General features: G+C 40.2%; 1 protein-coding gene across 1 annotated transcript in view; it reads right to left on the bottom strand.

Moving 5' to 3' along the window:
* KSR2 (kinase suppressor of ras 2) overlaps positions 1–23,670 on the bottom strand; it is a 582,604-nt gene that overhangs the window by 79,367 nt on the left and 479,567 nt on the right.

Here is a 23,670-nt window from a genome sequence, read left to right on the forward strand (position 1 = left end):
CACTATTGATTTGAGAAATGCAAATTAAAACAACTCTGAGGTACCACCTCATACTTATCAGACTGACTAACATTACAAAAAAGGAAAATGATAAATATTGAAGGTTATGTGGGAAAACTGGGACACTAATCCACTGTTGGTGGCGTTGTGAACTGATCCAACTATTCTGGAGAGCAATTTGGAACTATGCTCAAAGGGTATAAAAATGTGCATGCCATTTGATCCAGCAATACCACTACTAGGTCTATATCCCAGAAACATAAAAAGTGGAGGTGGGGGGAGAGAAGGAACTATTTGTACACAAATATTTGTAGCAAATCTTTTTGTAGTGGCTAAAAATTGGAAATAGAAGGTATGCTCATCACTTGGGTAATGGCTAAACAAGCTGTAGTATATGATTGTGATGGAACATTGTTGTGCTATAAGAAATGACAAGCAGGATGATTTCAGAAAAACCTGGAAAGACACATGAACTGATGCAAAGTGAAGTTAACAAAACCAAGAGAACATTGTACACAATAACAGCAATATTGTACCATGAAGAACTGTGAATGACTTAGCTTTTCTCATCAATACAATGATTCAAGACAATCCCAAAGGACTAATGATGAAGCATGCTATATGCCTCCAGAGAAAGAACTGATACTGTCTGAATACAGACTGAAACATGCTATTTTCCTCTCTCTCTCTCTCTCTCTCTCTCTCTCTCTCTCTCTCTCTCTCTCTCTCTCTCTCTCTATCTATCTATCTCTATCTTTCCCTTCCTTCCTTTTTTATTTGAGTCTTCTTATACAAAATAACTAATATGGAAATGTTTTACATGATTGCACATGTATAAACTGTATTGGATTGCCTACCATCTCAGGGAGGTGGGAGAGGAGGCAGGGAAAGAATTTAGAACTTAAAACTTTTAAAAAAATGTTTAAAATTGTTTTAACATGCAATTGGGGAAAATAAAATATTATATGTGTATATGTGTGTGTTTGTGTGTGTGTGTATACAATCTCCAGTTCCATCCCTGGATTTACAATACTAGGAAAAGAAATAGATTTCTTACTCCCTAATATCAATTTCAGAGTGCACTCACCTCTCTGGTGCCATCCCTCTATATCTGCTCCTCCTTTAAGAGTCTCTGGATCCACTTCCTTGTTGCCATCACCTACCAGCCTCCACATCATTTCCACCTCTATTCTCAAAGAGTCCAGTACCTGGTTCACAATATGAATCAACAGCTGCCCTCATACAAACAGCAACTTCGATATACTTCTTGATTTCCCCTCAAATAGTCTGGGTTCCAAGTCCATCAACATCCTCAAAACACATTACTCCAAAGTGAGTTACACACAGGGAAGGCTGAGCCTTAGATCTTCCCATCACCCATCATGGCACCACGGCCATGATCTCAAACTCTGAAAGCCCCTTCTTTTGATCATCATCTCCTCTCCTTCCATCTCTCCCACTACCTCACTCCTCCTTTATTCTTCTTTCTCACTTCAGTTTTTTTTCCTGTTCTTCCAGTCTATCAGTCCTCTTCTGGCCTTTCCTCCCTTGACAGTCATGGACCTGGAGTAGCCAATTTGACAATACTTGGCCCTGCACGTTCCAGTCCTCAGCCCACTTGCCCTTCCCCTGTTCATGACCTGCCAAACCCCAGCCCTGGATCACTAACACCATCTGCTTTCTCTTCCCCTGCTCCAGTGCTGCCTGAACAAAGCTGGAGAAAGTCACATAGCCAAGCTCTTAGTTTAGCTCTTTCTGAGCTTTCTAAAACATGCTTTCCAGCCCCTCACAAGAATGAGCTACCCTGGTTTGGCTTTTTAACTTTAGGTCAAAGTAATCAAAATCTAAAAGCAAATCACATGAGGATAGTGCTTAGAGACAGTCTTGTTTACTATCAGCTATGACAGCAATGATTATTTCTCTCACATTAATAATCAATTATTAAATTACGATTCAGGCTTTCCCTTCTTATTCCCTCATTCAGAAACCAGAAATCTGTAAGGCTGTTCAGTCTCTTAAGGACATTGTTAATGGATGAGATTACCCAAATCCCCCATCCATGCTTTTTCATCTGGGGTGGGATTCCCCCCTCCCCCACTAGAGAACCTTAGGAAGAATTTAATCTAAGGTGACTTCTGGTTGGAGTTTATTTAGGCTTGGGTAGGGGTGTGTGTGTGTGTGTGTGTGTGTGTGTGTGTGTGTGTGTGTGTGTGTGTGTTGGGTGTGGGGGGAGTAGATGCTTTGTCTAGATTTCCCAAGGCTGGGGATGGTGTGGCTTAAGATAGTCTCTCTTTATCCATATTATTGTTATTGTTGTTTGTCTTTTTCATTTTGAAAAGGACCCAGACTTCAGGAATGTGATGCTATGACTTGCCAGTGAATTGGATTTAAGTGAGTGAGGGCTGTGCAAAGTCACCAGCCTCACTCTATCCTCCAGAGCCATCTGGGTCCAGTAGTGACTGGAGATGACCCCAGATGCAGAAGCTTTTTGCGTTTTTAAGCTAAGGTCTTTCCCAGGTCTCAGTCTGACTGAGGCAACGCCCATTCAGTGATTAAGCCTAGGTGGTGGTGGTGTTTGTCCTTCATTTTTTGAAGAGGACCATGGCATCAGGAAGGTGATGCCATGACTTGCAAGTGAGTTGGATTTAAGTGAGGAAAGGCTGTGCAAAATTACCAGCTTCACTCTCTCTTCAACAACAACGACAAACATTAGAATAGGCCCACTTCTTATTTTAATATCCATTCTCTCATTATTTGGTTTTGGGTTTTTTTTTCTTGGTATTTTATTTTTTCCCCAGCTACACATAAAAAAAAATTTTAACATACATTTTTAAAACTTTGAGTTCCAAATTATCTCCCTTCCTCCCTCCCCACCCCATCTCATTGAGAAGGCAAGCAATTTGATATAGGTTATACATGTGTAGTCATGAAAAACACTTCCATAATAGTCACATTGTGAAAGACTAACTATATTTCCCTCCATCCTATCCCACCCCCTATTTATTCTGTTCTCTCCTTTCACCCTGTCCCTCCTCTAAAGTATGTGCTTCTAATTACCCCCTCTCCCAATCTGCTCTCCCTTCTATCTCCCCCCTCCTCTTATCTCTTTCCCCCCTACCTTCCTGTGGGATAAGATAGATTTCTATATCCATTTGAGTGTATATGTTATTCCCTCTTCAAGCCAATTTTGATGAGACTAAGGTTCACTCATTCCCTCTCACCTCTCTCATTACTTGTTAACCAGCCAGAGTTGATTTCCACCCTCAGGAACACACACTCTTTCAAGGGCATATAAGCATTGAGTGGGTTTCATGAGGGGTCTTTGGTTTAGGTGAGACAGGCAAATGACCATCCTTTTATTAATAATATGCTAGGATTATTAATAAAATGATTAATCACCCCAAAACTATATCTCTTGAACCTTTTACACGTCACAGCTACCAAAAGCAGACAAAATTCCTTCCTAAGTATTAGACCAATAAAATGCTTGCACATATATGTATATATGTATGTACATACATATATACACACATGTATATATATGCATTATACTATTATTTGTATTATTTTAGGTGTGAAAAAAGCATCACATTGAAATAAGGGATATACATATAGTTACAAGTCTAGATATGGGTACACACACCTAGATTGTAAGCTCCTTAAGGGCAGGGACAGTGTTCTTGATTTTCTTTGTATTCCCATTGCTTAGCACAGTGCCTGGCACAATGTGTAGACTTAACAGTAAAAGAACCAGGAGGGCCAATTAGATTACGGATTTTTAAAAAACGTGTTCACTGATGCAACTTGGTCCTTCAGAGTATTCTTAAATTTGAGTCTTACTTGCTTGTTATGATGATGATGAAGTCAAAGGTGCAGTCCCTATCTCTATTACTATTTTAAGCCTGCCAAAATGCCACTTCCCATTCCCCTATTGGGACAGTGACGCTTATTAACCCTCAACAACCCTACAGAGAACTTTTATAATGGGCCCTTTAAGGGCTTGGTATCAGTGCTGCCTGGAAAACCAAACCAAACCTTTGTAACAATCAGAGCTGTCCAAAAATGAAGTGGGCTGTTTCTGGAGGGGCAGAAGTTTTCCAGCAGAGGTGTAGAGAGAATGTTAGAGTAGGGATTGCTTTGGGGAATGAGTTAGATCAGATGGCTACCCACTCTTAAATGGTGGAATTCTGGTATCATGATTAAGTCATGACTCAGAAATTTTCCGGAACACTCTACAAGGGCTAATTTCACATATCCTGTCTCCCTAACTCCCCTCCCTGCAGATTACTCCATGCTCTGAGCACCCATCCAAATGTACCCATTCTAGGGCACCCTACATCATTTAAAAGAGTCCTGCCTTTGGTAGCTCAGTCTCATCATCAGCAATGTGGTCATTGCCCTTGGGTATTGTGAATCTATTGGCCCGTCAGGGCCTAGACCTCTTTAAGTCAGAACAGAAACGCCCTAGCAACATCCCACTTCACTCCATCCCTGATATAAAGCCAAGAACTAGTTTCTAAGGGCTCTTTCCCTCTGTTTCCCCAGGGTTACCCCTCCCACAAAGACTGATTTTATTCATAGAATCATAGCTTTACAGCTGGAAGGAACCTCATTTAACAGCTGAGGAAAATGAAGCCCAGAAAATTGTGACTTCCCTAGGGTCACACAACCATTAAATGTCTGAGGCAGGATTTGAACCTAGGTCTTGATTCCAAGCTTCTCCCCATCCCCATCTCTGCCTCCTGGCCTCCTTGGCTTTTTTCAAGTCCTAGCTAAAATCTCACCTCCTACAAGAGCCTTTCCTGATCTCACTTAATGCCAGTGCCCTCCCTCTGTGGACCATCTCCAATTTAACTGATGTTTGTGGTATACATAGAATGTGAGCTGCTTGAGGTAGGCCTTTATCTGTATCCTCAGTGCCCACTACGTAGTCAGTCAGTTAGGTAATAAACATTTATTAAGCACCAACTATATACCAGGTACTATACCAAATGACAACATGCAGGAAGCTATGCATAAATAAGCTATTTTGTTGTTGTTCTGTCATTTTTTGGTCTTGTCTGACTCTTCATGACTCCATTTGGGGTTTTCTTGGAAAAGATACCTTCTCCAGCTCATTTTACAAATGAGGAAACTGAGGCAAACAGAGTTAAGTGACTTGTCCAGGGTCACACAATTAGTAAGTGTCTTGGGCCAGGTTTGAACTCAGGAATATGAGTCTTCCTGACTCCAGGTTGGGTACTCTATCCACTGTGCCACCTAGCTGCCCAAACAAGCTATATACAGGACAAACTGGAGATTATCAATGGAGGAAAGGTGCTTAATAAATGCTTTTGACTGACTGCTTAAAAGCCCAACATTCTATGCACTCACCATGCCTTTCCAAAAGCAGATGTTGGTTGCTTAATCATGGTGCTCCAAAGGGATTTACTGATGGTCAATTTCATTCTACCCCAATCAGTACCTGGACCTGCTGGTACCCAGAGGGTGGAGGACACCTGATACCACCAGAGGGCCTAGGACTTCTGCCCTGTTCAACCATTTTGACCAACAGTAGGACTTAGCACAATGTCTGACACATAGTAGGTACTTAAAATATTTTTCCTGACTGACTACCACCCTACATGTTGAGGGACTCAGCTTTGGATACTCAACACCTTATCAGTTCCTTCAGCCTCCTTTCCCTTTTGGTTGGAGGGCTGGAGAATGGACTCCCTCCATCCAACTCTGCCCTTTTCTTTATAGAGGACTAAGATCTGAACTTTCTAGATAACTCTCTATTTCTCACCAGTAGCTCTGCTTGATTTGGACTCTAGGGTACATATACCTCCTGCTTCCACACATCTACTCCCTTCCAGCTTTCCTTTGCCTGTTGTTTTTCCTCTATTAGACTGTAAACTCCATGAGGGCAGATAATCTTTGCTATTATTTGTATCCCCAGAGGCTAACACAGTGCCTAGCATGCAGCAGGAACTCAATAAATGTTTATTGAATTGAATTGAACTAGAAAAGAACTCTGGCTGTGAGATATGATTTGATCAACCTTTTGATCTTTTTAACCCTGAGGTCTTAGTTTCCCATCTCCGATACTCAGTCATGCATCTCAGAAGGGAGTCGTCTGTGCCTAACCATATTTTTAATGTTCTCCTCTCATTCAGAATTTTCATTTCAGCCCCAGTCCACTGAACAGGTGGCAATACTTGGGTAGACCTTCTGGGGCTTACTAGATGACAGTTCTATGCTCCATTCCTGGTAATTAATCTCAGCCCCCCAAAAGGAAAACTTTAGGCTCCCACCTCAAACTCTATAAGGAAAAGGATTTAATACATTCCAGTGACAACTAGCCTCATAGTCAGAAGACCCAGGTTCAGATCATATCTCTTACCACCTGTGTGACCCTTGAATAAATCTCTTTAATTCTCTAGATGAAGATACCAAGTTTTCTTATTTATAAAATGAAGGCATTGGATTGGATGGCCTCTACGTCTGTGATCCTATGATCTGATTAACCCAGAGAACCAAAAATTCAGTGCTAAGAACCTAAAAGGCCAAACATGAAATAAAAAAGGAACTCAAAAGTAACCCTGCTGTATAACCTCCTTCTCTCCCTTCTGCTCACTATTCTCATTGCCACACCATACTTCATCCTTTATCTCTGCTGAACGAAAGGAAAGAGTGAATATGAACACACAGAAAACTAAGCCAACTATTGTGTTTGTGTGTATGAATGGGTGTTGGCACAAATGTTTATTTTCTGGACCAAGGGTTTTGTTTTTGTCTGTTCTTAAACATGTCTAACCCTTCAGTGAGGAGGCGATATACACTCCCTAATAAAACTGGAGTCAGAAAAGAAGCAAGAGCTTTCAAGGATGGAACTGTTAAAATTGTGTAATCAAATCCAATTTGAGTAGTTATTTTATCTAAGCTTTCTATTCTTTCCTTCTGATCTGGCTAATACAGAGAAAAGACAAGGAAAAAGGAAAGAAGGAGAAAAAATGTCAGTTGTGCTGTATTCTGTCTTTCTGTCTCTCCCCTTCTGTCCCTTTCAAGCCAGATGCGTTTGCCATCAGAGGGGTGGACATCATGGGGTACAAGACTTCCCTAAGTCCTTGGATATACACTAATAGCTTGATGCCTATCCCTTTAGGAGAAGCTTGGAGACCTTCCTTTACTGCTTTTCTGAGACTCTGGAATGAGGAAAGTATTTTTCTTATTTTTACTGAAGCTAACTTCATCATTTTACTTCAGCCTGAAGTGAAAATTCCCCTAGTAGAATCAACGTATATTTCATTTTTGATTCTGGAAATGAACACTTTATATTTTTAAAGATAGGTCTATGCGGATGTAAGTTGTGGGGTCCAATCTGTCAAGAAAAGCTATTGCTGAAGTTAAAAGACCCCCAGTCCCATGAGACTTTCAGGATATGTACAAACGAGCATATACCCATGCATTTCTTTGAATAACACAGGTGGTATCTTTATCAGATGTGCTAATATCATATTTGTGTTTATAAACTAGGAGATCATTTTGAATGGCAAAATTTGGAACAGAAGTTATGATTCTGAACCTAGTAACTATATGGTCTTGAGACATAAATCTCACATTAATCAGCTTGGATCCATCTGTATGCCTCAGTGTTTAAGACAAAAAAAACCTGAAACACATACTTCTAAGATTTAGAAATATATTCCTTATGAGAACTGATGGGATAGGAGAATTTGGAACCATGTTATTGTACAATTTTTTTTACCTTCTTTCCTAACCAGTTCAAAATATTTAAGTAGTAAAGCCCAAATCTATGAATATCCTTAGCCCTAAGAATTTAGCAAAAGGACAAAAGAGTGGATCTTTGCCCAAAAGCCTTGAAATCTGAGGAAATGTGTATAAGAAGAATTAAAGTAAGAAATTAATGAGGCTGTGCTATTGGGCAGTGGGATAGAGCACCAGACCTGGAGTCAGGGATTCAGCCTCAGACTCTTACTAGCTGTGTGACCCTGGGCTAGTCACTTAACTTGCTTACCTCAGTTTCCTCATCTGTAAAATAGGGATAATAGCACTTACCTTCAGGGTTGGTGTGAGGGCCAAGTGAGTGAACATTTGCCAGTATAACTTATTATTTCATTCGCTTTCTGCTTCCTTTATTTAAAGGGGCAGTACTGTATGTATCAGGCCTCAGGTATCTGCCTGATAAAGGAAATCTGTTTTAAATTAACAAGTACCATTCCCCAAACATGAGACCCCTATTAGAGAACTGGGGAGGGATTTTTCTCAAGCCTAATTTCCTGCTTATCAGCTTTGGCTGTTAGAATCCTCAGACTGCTTCAAGACTCAACTCCAGGGCCACCTTCTTCATGAAGCCTTTGTTGATCTCACCAGCTAGCACCGTCCTTCCCTGACCTACTCTATAGTCATTTTGTCTAAATGCTACATGTATTTGTATCCATATGTCCAGATTGCCTCCTCCAACAGAATGTAACCTCCCAGAGCACAGTAGGTACTGTTTGTACCCTCAGCACTTAGCACTGTGTTTGCATATAGTAGGTGCTTAATAAATGCTTGCTGTTTGATTTCAAAGTTTACCAGTCCTTATTTGGAGAGCAATAAATTCTGTGACTCTCAATTACTTCTGGATCAAGATCAGACTCCTCTGGTTGGCGTTCAATGCCTGGCACTAACTTTTCTCGGGTTTATCATTCATCTTTCCCCTTAGTCCACTCTTTGGGCCAGCCAAAATGGCCTTTTGCTATTCCTCACATTCGACAGTCCATTTATTGTGTCCGTGTCTTCACACAGACCGTGCCCTCTGCTCAGAATGCTTTCCCTCCTTGCTTCTGAAAGAAACTGCCTGCAACTTGGATTGACTCATGGACTATGTTGTACTGGGTTATTTGTGTCCTTGAACCTGAATGCAGAGTGGATAATGCTGGGACCCTGTTGAATGTCATGCCACATGGATTCATAGGAGACGGCAATTGGAGGATACTATTTGATGATTTAATTACTTCAAGTTTTATTATCTATTTTATACCAATCCTTCCACTCTTCAAATGAGATCCTGGTAAAGCATTTAGCACAGTGCCTGGCACATAGTAGGAGCTTAACAAATGTTTATTGATTGATTTATCCAATTGGTGTTTGGCTTGGAATACGTCATCTGTTGTGTTTATTTGTTTATTAATCAGACATGGGGCTAGAAGCCTTGAAGAAAGTAAAAAACTGCTTTGGAGAGACTTTGTAGGAGTTTAATGGATTCCATAATATGCTCCAATACTAGGAAGCCCCTGAGGTCCCATGAAGCTCTAAATTCAATTATGTATGTTTATTTAAAAATAGCTTAAAGGTCATTCAGTGGAAAAAGTGCTGTACTTAGAGCCATGGGACCTGAGATCTAGCCCTGTCTCGGTCACCATGTGACTTGACAAGTTCCTGAGCCTCAGTTTCCTCCTCTGTAAAAAAGGGAAGGAGGGTTGATCTAGCTGAACCTCTAAAGTCCCTTCTAGCTCAAAATCTATATCTGAATATCTGTCCAGATGGTCTAAAAAATATTGCTAATTTTGCCTGCAGGACAACTTATTGTATGGGCAGGGTAAGACTCACTGGGACCATAACTCTTCTGTATTTACCTCTGGATGTATCTGATACTGGATGAGACATTTCTGTCATCAAAATGGCATGCGTTTTGACAAATTAGACCCCTATCATGCATGCTGCTTGCCAGAGTACTCTGATTGGCACATCTAAAAGTCAGATGTCAGGTGTCAAATCAGCCCTAGGGGGATGAATTGAATCAACTGAAAAGTCTGGAAAACCAGTCCTGGGGAGTTGATTTTTCTTGATTCCAGATTCCCTCCCCACTCCATAAAAGGAGTTATCCTCACCTAGGTGGGCACAGGCCTGTCTTTTTACCTCATTTATCCCTGGTTAATATACCCTTAGAGGCATTATGGAAATAGACATCAACAGAACTGGATTTGGAGCTAATGATAATAGTAATAATAATAATAAATAGCAGTGAGCATTTATATATTACTTTAAGTTTTGCAAAGCAATCTGAGAAGAAGAAGAGGAAGAAGGGGAAGAAGAAGGAGGAGGAGGAGGAGGAGAAATAACTTGTATTCATATAACACTTAAAAGTTTGCAAGGCAATTTACCTATGTTATCTCATTTGAGCCTCACAATGACCCTGTAAGATAGCTGCTAATGATTATTCCCAATTTACAGATGAGAAAATTGAGGCACAGAGAGGTTACATGAGTTGCCCAGGGTCACACAGCTAGTTAGTGTCAGAGGCAGAATTTTCACTCAGGTCTTTCTGACTTTAATTCTAGGCTCTGTCTACTGAGCTACCTTGCTGCCCCATCTTAAGGGAGTTACCCCACTGTCTATAATGGACTTCATGGTAAACATATGTCTCAGAATCCAATAGTGACTTGAATATAGGGACAGACGATAAGAGAAGTCAAGGCTTGAGGATTCCCTTTTTTCTTTTTTTTTGGTCTTCCATTTTGAGTCCTAAAGGTGGCTTTGGCCAAGTCTGTTGCAATATGCCTCATGAAATGGTGGCACCGAATAAGAGGGGTGGAATGTGTTAGTCTAGCTTTTTCCTAGCTTTTTAACTCAATGGCAATCCCTTTTACAGGCACAGGACATGGCAATATATGAAGCATTAAAATGAGGCTTGAGTAATTTGTCATAGAACTGTCACCCCTAATGAATCAAATTTTTCTCCAGAAGCATTAGCTTCTGATCTCACACCAAAATCATCCCCTTCCCTCACAGTCCAGACCCACTCACCTTTCTTACAAACTATAGTGAATGTTACAAGCACTGGACTTCTTGGCACAGGGCTTGACAGATTTGTTGTTGCTCGGGTTTTTTTTCAGTCCTGTCTGACTCTTCGTGACCCCATTTGGGGTTTTTTTGGCAGAGATACTGGAGTGGTTTGCCATTTCCTTCTCCAGCTCATTTGACAGATGAGGAACTGGAGCAAACAGGGTTAAGAGCCTTGTCCAGGGTCACTCAGCTAGGGTCTGAAGCCTGATTTGAACTCACGAAGATGAGTCTTCCTGATGCTCAGTGCTCTATCCACTGTTCCACCTGGCTACCCATGTATACAGTAAGTGGTAAATAAATGTGGGGTTTATTTGAGGTTTATTTCAGTAGTTTGGGAAAATCAAAAAAAGTTGAAGGAATAGTTATTAATGAATTCTTCCTCTTTCTAAGATAGTCACTAAAAGGAGAAGCTGATGAGCTCATGCTCAGCAGCGAGAAACAGAAGAGATCATAGTTAATACCTAATAATAATAGCCTGGCATTTCTACAGTGCTTAAAATTTTGCAAAGCACTTTACAAATAGTATCTCATTTAAGCCCCACAACAATCCTGGAAGGTAGGTGTTATTATTACCTGCATCTTTTTACAGATGAGGAAACTGAGTCACAGAGTGGTTAAGTGACTTGCCTTGGGCCACAGAGCTAGTAAGTATCTGAGGCCAGATTTGCTCTCAGGCCTTCCTTACTCCAAGTCCAGAGTTCTGTTCATTGGGCCACTTAGCTGTCTCATGTAACAGATACTACCACCACCACCACCACCACTACTGCTGCTACTACTACTACCACTACCCCCAGTAGTATTATTATTGATGATGATAATGATAAATCCCAACTTTTATAATTCAGTGATGGTCTCACATATACAAGTGTGTGTGTATGTGTGTGCATGTGTGTAGATCAGAGATGCCTTTTTTTGTTTCCGCTGAATGACAGAAGAGCCATTTTCATTCTTCTTCCTCCTACTCCCCACAAGAGATGAGAATTAAAAATCCTCATGCCTGCCTCATTTTCTAGGTGATAAGAATTTTCTGCTTTCTGTGAAATCAACGTAAATTCAAAGCATGAGGGCTGAAATTTCTTGTGTAGAGACCTGTTTATTAGCAGTCACTAAAAGCAGAAGAGATTCTTTGCTAAGCTTCCATCACCCAGCATTTATTAAGCATATACTATGCGTGTATTGGTCCAGTGAATTCTCTGTACACCCATCTGCTTTTTTTATTGTATACTTTCGGTCAGGAACAAAACCCTTGTATTGGAATAAGAGATATGGCTGGGTAGACAGATAATCATTTTTTCCATACTCTGGTTCAATATACTCCCCTGGAATCTCTTTTCTCTCCACTGATCCTGAATTCCTAAGATTGATTCCACTCTCTTTCCAAATTAATCAGCCACATAAAGATCCCCCCTCACTTCCTGGTCCTGAATCAATTAAGAGGTTTATCTTCTACCCTTCCAAACTGTACTTCAGCAAATAGGAATGTCCATTCACAAGCCTAAAGTCTACTAAGAGTCAGCTGGGACACCATGAGCACTATTAGGGGATCTTGCAGGAAAGAATTGTTATTTCATAGCCCATATGAGGAAGCAAGACCCCTTTCTGATCCAGAGCATAGCACAGTGCCTGGGACTCAATAAATTCTTGTTCACTGGCTTGACTGATATAAGAAAAGATCAAAGTCCCTTCTTTGGTTGCTGTAACCTTTGTAGGGCAGCAAGGTAGAGCAAAGGACAGAGTGCTGGGCCTGGAATGGGGAAGGCTCATCTTCATAAGTTCAAATCTGGCCTCAGGCACTTACTAGCCATGGGACCCTGGGCAAGTCCCTTAGCCCTGTTTGCCTCAGTTTCCTCATCTGTAAAATGAGCTGGAGAAAGAAATGATGAATCACTCCAGTATCTTTGTAAAAAAAATTCCTAAAATGGGTCACAACGAGTGAGACACAAGTAAACAACAGCAATATCAACAAAAACTTTGTGGACCCACTTTCCAATTATTAGCTCTTTTACCACTGGGATCATCAGTGGAGATGAAGTCATGGACTTTTCCACAAGCCTGGAAGAACACAACTCACTTAGAAGTTCTCTAGGGCCCATCAGGAACCATATTCTCACCTGTCTGAGACCACAAACCAGCCAACTGCCTCACAAAATTTCATCATCAATTTATTTTATTTCAGACACGTGTATTTTATATAACCTCTTTTTCTTCTTCTAGTGCAGCCAAAGAAGACTTTCTGCAAAAAGGTACCCATTTAGAGAGCATTTGCCGCTAAGTAGTGGAGAAGACCAATTAAACCCTTTGACCCTTAATTCACATGCCAAATGGCTCCATAAAAAATTAATGTTATCTCCATTGGGCCCTCAGTGAGACATGGTAATCCTCTTATTTTTCTTTAATTGGCTCCTTATCCCCCTCCCTTAGGGGCTGACTGAAACCTTTCTCCTAAAGTCCTTCCCAAGAGATGATTATGCCTGACACTTACTTTACTGATAAAATCATAAATCACAGTTGAAAGAAAGACTATTTTCACTTGGCACAACCAACCTTTCCATTGTTATTATCCATGACTCATTTCATTCTATGGTAGATCAATACTGGCCTTTCTGCTGTTTCTTCCATACTCCATTTTCCTCTCCTCTCCTCTTCCCTTACCTGAGGGTGTTCTGCCCAAAGGAAGGTAAATTTTGGTGGCCAAGAGCTACCTAGTTAACCTGATGTTTACTAGCTAGATTTTTTTCTCAAAGACCAAGCCTTAAACCCAATTCACTCTGGATCTCATGAATTGGACAACAATAGGTACCTGCCCAAGCACCACTTAATGGTTATTTTTTGGGCCCTCCAGGCTCAGAGTGAATGTAAATAGTAACTGTTTCTCTTTTGGCCAACTACCCTGAGGGTCTTCCACTCCTAGTCCGATTTTTAAAAATATTATTAAAAAGGCCATCCCTTGACTCACTTCTTAGAGGTATGTTCACTGAATGGGTGTTGCCTCACTCAAAGTGAGAACCTGAAAAGACCTTAGCTTAAAAGGGCCAAGGTCTCCCACTGCATCCTGGGCCATTTCTAGTCACCCCAATCCATATCTGGCCACTGGACCCAGATGGTGCTGGAGGAGAAAGTGAGGCTGGTAACTTTGCACAGCCCTCCCTCACTCAAATCAAAGTCAATCGCAAGTCATGTCATCATCTCCCTGATGTCCTGGGCCTCTTCTAGAACGAAGAACAAACCACAACTACAACCACACAGCCACAATCAGAATTCCATTCCCGTATGTGGTCACCATGCCTTTGCATTGGTTGTCCCTTATACCAGGAATCCCCATGCTTCTCACTTCTCCTTAGAATCATGTTCCTCCAAAACTCAGGTCAAGCAATACCTTCTACACGACACATCCCCTGATTTACCCTAATGGGAGCATTCTTCTCCCTCAAATGACGTTGTGCTTATGTTTTATATATTTGTATTTACTTATGTATACACTTGTTGTCTTCCCTGGTAGCATACAAATTCCTTGAGGACGGGGGGGGGGAAGGGAGAGGGAAAAGAATAAGCATTTATATAGCATCTACTCTGTGCTAGATACAGATATTATATCACTTGAGCCTCACAACAACCCTGCGAGATAGATGCTATTATTATTCCCACTTTCCAGTTAAGGAAAATGAAGAGAATGTAAATTAAATTATTTTTCCAGCTTCACACAGCTGCTAAGTGTCTGAGGCTGGATTTGAATTCAGGTCTTCCTGACTCCAGGCCCAGTGTTCTATCTTCTGTACCACCTAACTGCCTAAGGAGTGTTTCATTTTTGTCTTTATAACCCCAATATGTAGCTCATAGTAGATGTTTAATAAATGCCTGTTGATTGAATGATTGATATTCATATAACCTCAGTATCTAGTTCATAGTAGATGTTTAATAAATGCTTAGTGATTTAATGATTGATATACATATAACCCCAGTATCTAGTTCATGGTAGACATTTAATAAATGCTTGGTGATTGAATGATTGATATATACATACAGTTAGAACATGGTATAGTGAAGGGCTGCACTTTCCATTTGGAAGAACTGATACCAGAGAGTGATACTCTCTGTTCCTCCTCACCACCTCCCATCCCAACACCAGAGCTTATGTCAAAGTTAAAATTATAGGTTCTTTAAAGTATTATCACATTTCTATTCAATTAGTTAATGGAAGCCAGATTAAGGTAAAACTTTGGTCAGCTATAGCAATGTGAGATTGTATGTGTTTTATTATTGAGAATGGGACGAGAAAGAGAGGAAGCAGTGAAGAGACAGAGAGAGAGAGACAGAGAGGAGACAGAAACAGACAGAAAGAGGGGAAAGAAATGGAGACAGAGAGACAAAGAGAGACAAACTGAAACAGAGACAGAGAATTAGAGGAAATACACTCTAGAAGAAATCATTGGCACCTTGTTTACTGGTGGCTCTGGGGGTAAAGGAGAATTTTATTTTATAAGTTCCAAAGAAGGGTAAAATCTTGACTCTGGTATAGGTAAAAGGTGAACTCAGCAGTAATTTCTGTTTATCTGAAGTTGAGCAAGCTACCACAGGAGGTCCCATAACTTTTCCCTTTGTCCAATTCTGTGAATGCTCAAGGAGACCTCTCTCTGAAGGGTGGAGCCTAAAGTTATGACTAGGAGGCCCCTCTCAGTGGGAAGAGAAGGGGATTGACTGAAAAAGCATGGCCGATGTCTGTGTTCCAAAGATCATTTTGTCAATAAGTATTTATTAAGTGCCGACTAGGTGCCAGGCACTGTGCTAAGCGTTAGAGAGGCAAAGAAAGGCAAAAAATAGTCCCTGCCCTCAAGCAGCTTATAAGTCTAATGGGGGAGACAATATGCAAACTACTATATATAGATACAGTAACCAACAAGGTGTAGACAAGCTAAATTGGAGAAATTCAACAGAGAGAAGGTACTAGCATTAAGGGAGATCAGGAAAAGCTTCTTGTAGATGGTGGAATTTTAGCTGGGATGTGAAGGAAGCCAGAGATAGCAGGAGATGGAGATGAGGAGGGAGAGAATTCTAGGGGACAACCAGTGAAAATGCCTAGAGCTGAGAAATGTGTGAGGAAGAGCATAGAAGTCAGTGTCACTGGGTTTTAGAGTAGATAGGGAGAAATGAGGTATAAGAAGACTGGAAAGGTAGAAAGAAGGGCTTTGGATAGCAAATAGAGGTTTATATGTATGATCCATTTATGTTTTCTATATTCATATTTACTTATGTGTGTGTGTGTGTGTGTGTGTGTGTGTGTGTGTGTGTGTGTATTCCCCTTGGTAGTATATAAATTCCTTGAGGTCAGGAGGTAAGGGAATGAACATCTAGATAGCACCTACTATGTGCCAGGCACTGTGTTAAGTGCTTTATAAATATGATTTCATTTGATCCTCACATAGCAACCCTGGGAGGCAGATGCTATTATTATCTCCATTTTACAGTTGAGGAAACTAAAGCAAACAATGTTTTTAGGTGACTCGCCCAGGGTCACATAGCTAGTAAGTGTCTGAGACTAGATTTGAACTCAGGTGTTCCTATCTTCAGGCCCAGTGCTTTATCCACTGCACCACCTAGCAGCCTGCTTCATTTTTGTCTTTGTAACCCCAGCATTCTAGATCAGAAAATTGAAACTTAGGGAAAGCTAGGTGGTGCAGTGAATACAGCACTGGGCCTGGAAGCAGGAGGACCTGAATTCAAGTTTGGCTTCAGACACTTGACACTTACTAGCTGTGTGACTCTGGGCAAGTAAGAAAGAAAGAAAGAAAGAAAGAAAGAAAGAAAGAAAGAAAGAAAGAAAGAAAGAAAGAAAGAAAGAAAGAAAGAAAGAAAGAAAGAAAGAAAGAAAGAAAGAAAGAAAGAAAGAAAGAAAGGAGGGAGGGAGGGAGGGAGGGAGGGAGGGAGGAAGGAAGGAAGGAAGGAAGGAAGGAAGGAAGGAAGGAAGGAAGGAAGGAAGGAAGGAAGGAAGGAAGGAAGGAAGGAAGGAAGGAAGGAAGGAAAAAGTGAGCCTTAGAGAGGTGAAACAAATTTCCTTTAAATAATCTGTAAGGTACCTTCTAATTCTAAATTTCTGTGATTCTACCTGGCTTAGCTCATCCCCATTCATCAACTTCCCATAATAACAGCCAAATATCTCTTTTATTTTGCTTTAATCTAAACACACTTTGTGTCAATATTAGTATGTATCAGGCCCTCATTAAATGTTCAGTAAATCAACCCTTGCTGTCACAATAGTGTATAAGATGTTCTGTGACATCTAACCTCTAAACACCACACTCCACTCTACTGACTAAGAAACCATCTGGCAGGACAGAGGCATTGGAGCATCCTGGATTAAATACACCTTAATAAACTATATTCAAATGCTGTCTGGATTTAAAAAAATTCAATAACTATTGACGTTTGCTTTTGCTTAACTCATATTCATTCATTCACCCACTCATCTATTTATTTACTTATTTATTCTTTTGTTCAATTACTTGTAACTAGCCCACAGCCATTTGTTTATTTATTTGGGTTCACTTGTTTGAATTTCTCAGGGGAACAAAGCTCCTGAAGGCAAAGATCGATCTCTATTTCTATCTTTACACCCTCAAGACCTAGCATGGCTTGCCTGGAGGAAGAGATTAATAAGTATTTATTGAACTGAATTGTAAAGAGAAAGAGAGAGAGAGAGAGAGAGAGAGAGAGAGACTTTAAATTTTGGTATGTGGGAACTGCCCCTTAAGAAGTACTTTCTACTTCCTTAATTTCTTACGTCTTATTTTATTTTTAAATTAACATTTGTTTTCTCAACTTAAAAGAATAAGGAAAATAAAGACAAATATGCAGAGTCAAGCAAAACTACATCCTGTGTTGTCCATACCAATCAGCCAAACACTTATTAAGTTCCTACTGTATGCTGAGCACTATGTTAAGTGCTTCAACTACAAAGAAAGAGACAAAAGAGGTGCCCTGTCCTCAAGGAATACAGAGTCTAATGGAAGAGACAACATGCAAACAACTATGTACAAATAAAACATCGACAGAAGAAACTGGAAATGATCAATAGAGGAAATGCTCTAGAATTAAGGGAGATTAGAAAAGACTTCCTATTGCAAGTAGGATTTTAGTTGGGACTCAAAAAAAGCCACAGGAGGGCACAGGATAGAGATGAGGAGGGAGAGAATTACAGATTTTGGGGACAGCCAGTGGAAATGTCCCAAAATATATATCTCCTTCTGCATCTTGAACCCATCGCCTCTCTGTCAGAAGGCAGGTAGTAAGATCTCCATCAGTCTTCTAGAATCATAGTTGGTCATTACAAGCAGATTATTGGCTGTCATATAATACAGAGTCATAGGAAAATTTCCTGGGTCACTAAGACACCCCAGGGTTACACAGCCAGTTTGTGTCAGGGATGAGACATGAATGTCTTCCTGACTCCAAGACTGGCCTTCCTATAGTGCCTCTTGATAAAGTGAAATAGATCTTAGGTAAGGTATTAAGTGACCTTTCATTGCTGAATGCTGCCTTCTCTCGAGCCCTCCATACTGTGATACTCAGCAACTAATCTTAGAATTACTTGTTAACTTCAATTCTAATTACTAAGTAATTGGCAAGAACGTACCATTGTGAATTTCTATGGTTATATGCCAGATAATTTTCTGCTTTTTATGTTCTCAGTAAAATAATTCAATGTCCAAAAAAATGTTCCAGTTGGGCTGGCCAATGGCCAGCCATATGCCTTAGCCAACCAATATCTAAGAGGTAGCGATTAATCAAATTACTCAAATATTTGGTTTCCGATGGAACATGCAGATAAGAAGATGGGATGGCCAACATCTGCCTATTGCTGAGGGGTGCAACAGCAAGGCAGAAAAAAAAAGCCCTACCAGAAGATAAATATAAATCTACACAATGGCATAGCATAAAGACTATTTGCCTTTGGCCCCTGTCCACCACTGGATGCTTCATAGAAAATACCAAACACTTAAAACTCCAATTACATTTCCCAAAGCCAGAGCATCTTTCACAGTACTAGGAAAAGAACAAGTTATTTGTGAAATCTGTAGGCAGTTATTTATTTATTTTTCCTTCTGAGGAATTTCAGAATACTACATATAATAGACAAGAACCATCAATCCAGTTGCCTTGTTGAATAAGCCACTCATTTTAATTTTTGGTTCATAACAATCTCTCTCTCCCAGGAGGGTTGCTAATGGAAACATGTCCTGATGGGGCAAGACAGTGATGATACACATAATTACAGTCCACAGTTTGTACAAATAACATTTTAAAAATGGTTAGGGTGAGGAATAAAGAGGAAACATAAGGAGAGAAAATGGCAGCCAGCAACAAAGGTGGCTTGGATGTCACTGAAGAGCCTTCCCCTTTATAGTGTAAACTCCTTGAGGATAGGAACTATTTTTGCCCTTTTTTCAATCTCTCAAGTTTAGCATCGTGCTTGGCACATAGTAAGTGCCTAGAAAATATTTGCTGGCTGATTCATTAATTAGGTGAATGAAATCATCTATGCCAGAGGCAATCCCCAAACTTTCAGTGAGTAAGGTTAACAAGTATTTCAGCACTTACTGTGTGCTAGGGACTAGATTAGTATACAAACAGTAAGAATAAACAGTCCCTGGCCTCAAGGAGGAGAAAACATATAACTAGGTTCTCTCTCTGTCTCTGTCTCTGTCTGTCTCTCTTTCTGTCTCTATCTATCTGTCTGTCTCTCTGCCTCTCTCCATATATATATATATATATATATATATATATATATATATATATGTATATACACACACATATATATATGTATATACACACATATATAGTATGTATATAGACATATATTGTATAGATAGATAGCATATGTGTATGTGAGAGAAACAGAGAAAAATATAGAGAGATACAGACAGAAAAAAAGACAGAGGCAGAGAGACAGAGAGATGAAAGATCATCTTAAGAGGGAAAGCACTGATAATTGTTGATGGTATACAGAAAGGTATCCTGCACAAAGTGGGACCTGGACTGAGTCTTTAAAGAATCCAGGAAAACTAAGAGGTGGATGTGAGTAGAGAAAGAATTCCAGGCATGGAGAACACCCAGTGTAAAGGGATGGAGATGAGAGGTGGAGTGTTATGTACAAGCAGCAACAAGTAAGGAAGTGGTGCTAGGTTGGAAAGTCTGGAAAGAGAAAAGAAAGATGCCATAAAAAGGACAGGGTAAGAGGAGAGAGATGCGTTGAGCAAAGATGGAATAGGGCACACTAGCCAGAGCTAGGGCAAAACCATGAGCTGCCATGAGACATCAATAAGGTCTTCACAATACACAGATGCTTCCTTCCACAACACTTTGGAAATTAGCTAGTGATAGATATGTGGCATAAGAAGATGGGTGACGAGGAAGAGGAAAAAGAGAAGCAAAAAGAATTGATTATATGCCAAAGAGATCAAAGAAAGAAGAAAAGAACCCATATGTATAATAATATTTAAAGCAGCTCTTTTTCTAGTAGCCCCAAACTAGAAATTAAATGGGTACTCAGCAACTGGGGAATGGCTGAACAAGTCATGATATATGAATGTGAAGGAATACAATTGTGCTGCAATAAATGATGAAGGAGATGGTTTCAGAGAAACCTCGGAAGATTTGCAGAAATTGCTATATAATGAAGTGAGAAGCACCAGGAAAACAATTTATACAATGACTAAAATATTGCAAAGATGAACAGCTTTGAAAAGCTCAAGAACTCTGATCGATATAATAACCAACTATGATTCTAGATGATATGGTGAAATAGGCAACCCATCTCCCAACAGAGTTAAGAAACTCAGACTGCAGATTAAGACAAATAGAAATGTGCATATATGTATTACATGTGTATGTACATGTCTATACACATACACTACACATATATTTGTCTACATATAGACATATATTTGTGCATATATACACACATATATTTATGTATGTACATATACGTATTTCTTATGTATATATGTGAGTGTATGTATCTATGTATGTGTATACATGTGTGTATTATATACACACAAACACACACACACACACACACACACACACACATATATATATATATATATATATATATATATATATATATATATTCAACATAGGAATTTGTTTTGTTTGACTTTTTTATCTGTTACAAAGGTTTTGTTTTTCCATTATTTTTCAATGAGGGGAGGTGGAATTGGAGGAAAAAAAGGTGAATTTTCATTAAACAAAAAATGAAATTTAATTTTAAAAAGAGGAATTGGTTAATTAGGAGATTGGATTAGACCCCAAATATTTAAGAGTTGACTCAGGCGCTGATGGAGATAGCTCAGGACGCTGACCCCCAGGACCTTGGGAAAAGCAACGTGTCCCAGACTACCATCCCTGCTGCTAGCTGAGTCTCCATAGGCATCATCAAGGGAAGCAAGGAGAAGAGGCTCATACTTCTTCACTGTCACCAACACCAGCATTACCTGCCATTCTTGAGCTATAGAAGCCCAAGAGTCCTCAGAGTAGCGGCTCTGGCCCCCTTCTATCCAGACCACCAGACCTGCTTCCAGTTCAGCACCTACAGCCATCATCCCAGATGAGACCCAGCATTAGCCTCTGCCGGTGCTGCTGGCCCCACATCCTCAGCAGTCACAACCAATAAAGACCCAGTCAATCAAGTTCTCACCACCAAAGTCCTTGGTACTGACAAATGGTTCAACATCAAAAATAGATATGATTTTATCTGTGAAAATGACATTGGGGCAGCTAGGTGGAGCAGCGGATAGAGCACCAGCCCTGAAGTCAGGAGGACCTGAGTTCAAATCCGTCCTCAGACCAAACACTTGACACTTACTAGCTGTGTGACCCTAGGCAAGTCACTTAACCCCAACTGCCTAAAAAAAAATGATATCAAAGAAGGGAGATCACCATCTGTTTTGCTACTGCACCTTAAGGACCATGGGACCTTCCTGTCTGACTAGCAGCTTCCATATCAGGATATGAGTCTGGATTTTAACTCAGGACTACCTGACTTCAAGCCCAGTGCGCTGTCTACTACAAGACATAGCTGCCTTTAATAATAACAACAAGAACAATAATATAATACGTCACTATTTGGAAGACAGGAGACTCTGAGAGGGTGCCGTGGAATTTGGGCGTGGCCATGAGGTCAGTGCTATGAAGGGCCGGCATAGGGAATTTAAATAAACACATATGGATCGCTTCCAAATAGCTAAACTGAAACCAATTTAAAGATCAATGAAGCAATGAAACTATATTAAAAAAATTCTGCTATCAATGCATTAAGCTGCACATCATCAACTAATCCTTCAGCGTGGTTTGAGTAAGGTTAGGCTCATAATGATAACCCTTACAGATACTTACTAGCTGTGTGACCCTGAGCAAGTCACTTAACCTCTACTGGCCTCAGTTTCCTCCTCTGTAAAATGGAGATAATAAGAACACCTATCTTCCAGGGTTGTTGTGAGGTAAGGTTCAAATAACATTTGTAAAGTGCTTTATAAACTTTTAAAAAGTTATACATTCTTCTTCCTCTTTTTCCTCTTCCTCTTTTTCTTCCTCTTCTTCTTCTTCCTCCTGTTCTTCTTCTTCCTCCTCTTCCTTCCTTCTCCTCCTCCTCCTTCTCTTTATCTTCCTCCTCCTCCTTCTCTTTATCTTCCTCCTCCTTGTACTCTTCTTCCTCCTCCTCTTCTTCCTCCTCCTCCCTCTCCTTCTCCTTCTCCTTCTCCTTCTCCTTCTCCTTCTCCTTCTCCTTCTCCTTCTCCTTCTACTCCTTCTCCTTCTCCTTCTACTCCTTCTCCTTCTCCTTCTTCTTCTCCTTCTTCTTCTTCTTCTTCTTCTTCTTCTTCTGCTTCTGCTTCTGCTTCTTCCTTCTCCTCCTCCACTTCTTCCTCTTCCTCCTTGTTCTTTTTATCTTCTTCTACTTCTATCATCATCATCATCATTATCATCATCATCATCATCATTACCTAGAGGCCCAGGAAAATCCTGAAGGACATATAGAATCATGAAAACTAAATGATATTCAGTAAAGTCAGCATGCTACATCAGAAAGAACACTGGACTTGAAACCAGAAGTCTTGGGTTCAAATCCTGTATCTACCACTTACTATATATATATATATACACACACACACACACACACACACACACACACACACACACACACACATACATACATATAAAACCTTGGAGAGTCACTTAACCTTTATCAGTATATATTAATTCATTGTAAAATGAAGAGAAGTGGACTAGATGGCCTTTGAGATCCTTTCTAGCTCTAAATTTATCACCCCATGGATTATAGATCTTTTAGAACTAGAAGGAACCCTAGAGATCACCTAGCCCAACCCCAGTATTTTATAGATGAAGCAAATGCAGCCTTAAGTGGAGAAAGAACTTCCTCAAAAACATAGGGCTATAGTCTGATCTCTTGAAGGCACGCTAATCATGCTCCACTCAGTATCCCTGTGACTTCCCAGATCAAAACAGCTTCCCCTGGTCCCTATGTGTATTGCCTTTCTCTATTAGAATACACATTTTTGGGGGGACAAAGACTCTCTCACCCTTGTGTCTATATCCCCAGAGCTTACCACAGTACCTGGTACACAGTAACAAACACTTGTTAAGGTGAACTCCCTCTGCTTGTGCCTTGTAAAGAGATTTTGTTGCTGTTCATTGGTGTTCAGTCATTTTTCAGTCATGTCCAACTCTCCATGAGCCCATTTGGGGTTTTCTTGGCAAAGATTTACCATTTCCTTCTCGGGCTTATTTTACAGATGAGGAAAATGAGGCCAACAGGGGGATCACACA

Source organism: Phascolarctos cinereus, unplaced genomic scaffold, assembly GCF_003287225.1.
Source record: "Phascolarctos cinereus isolate Bilbo 61053 unplaced genomic scaffold, phaCin_HiC Scaffold_4;HRSCAF=312, whole genome shotgun sequence".
NCBI lineage: Eukaryota > Metazoa > Chordata > Mammalia > Diprotodontia > Phascolarctidae > Phascolarctos > Phascolarctos cinereus.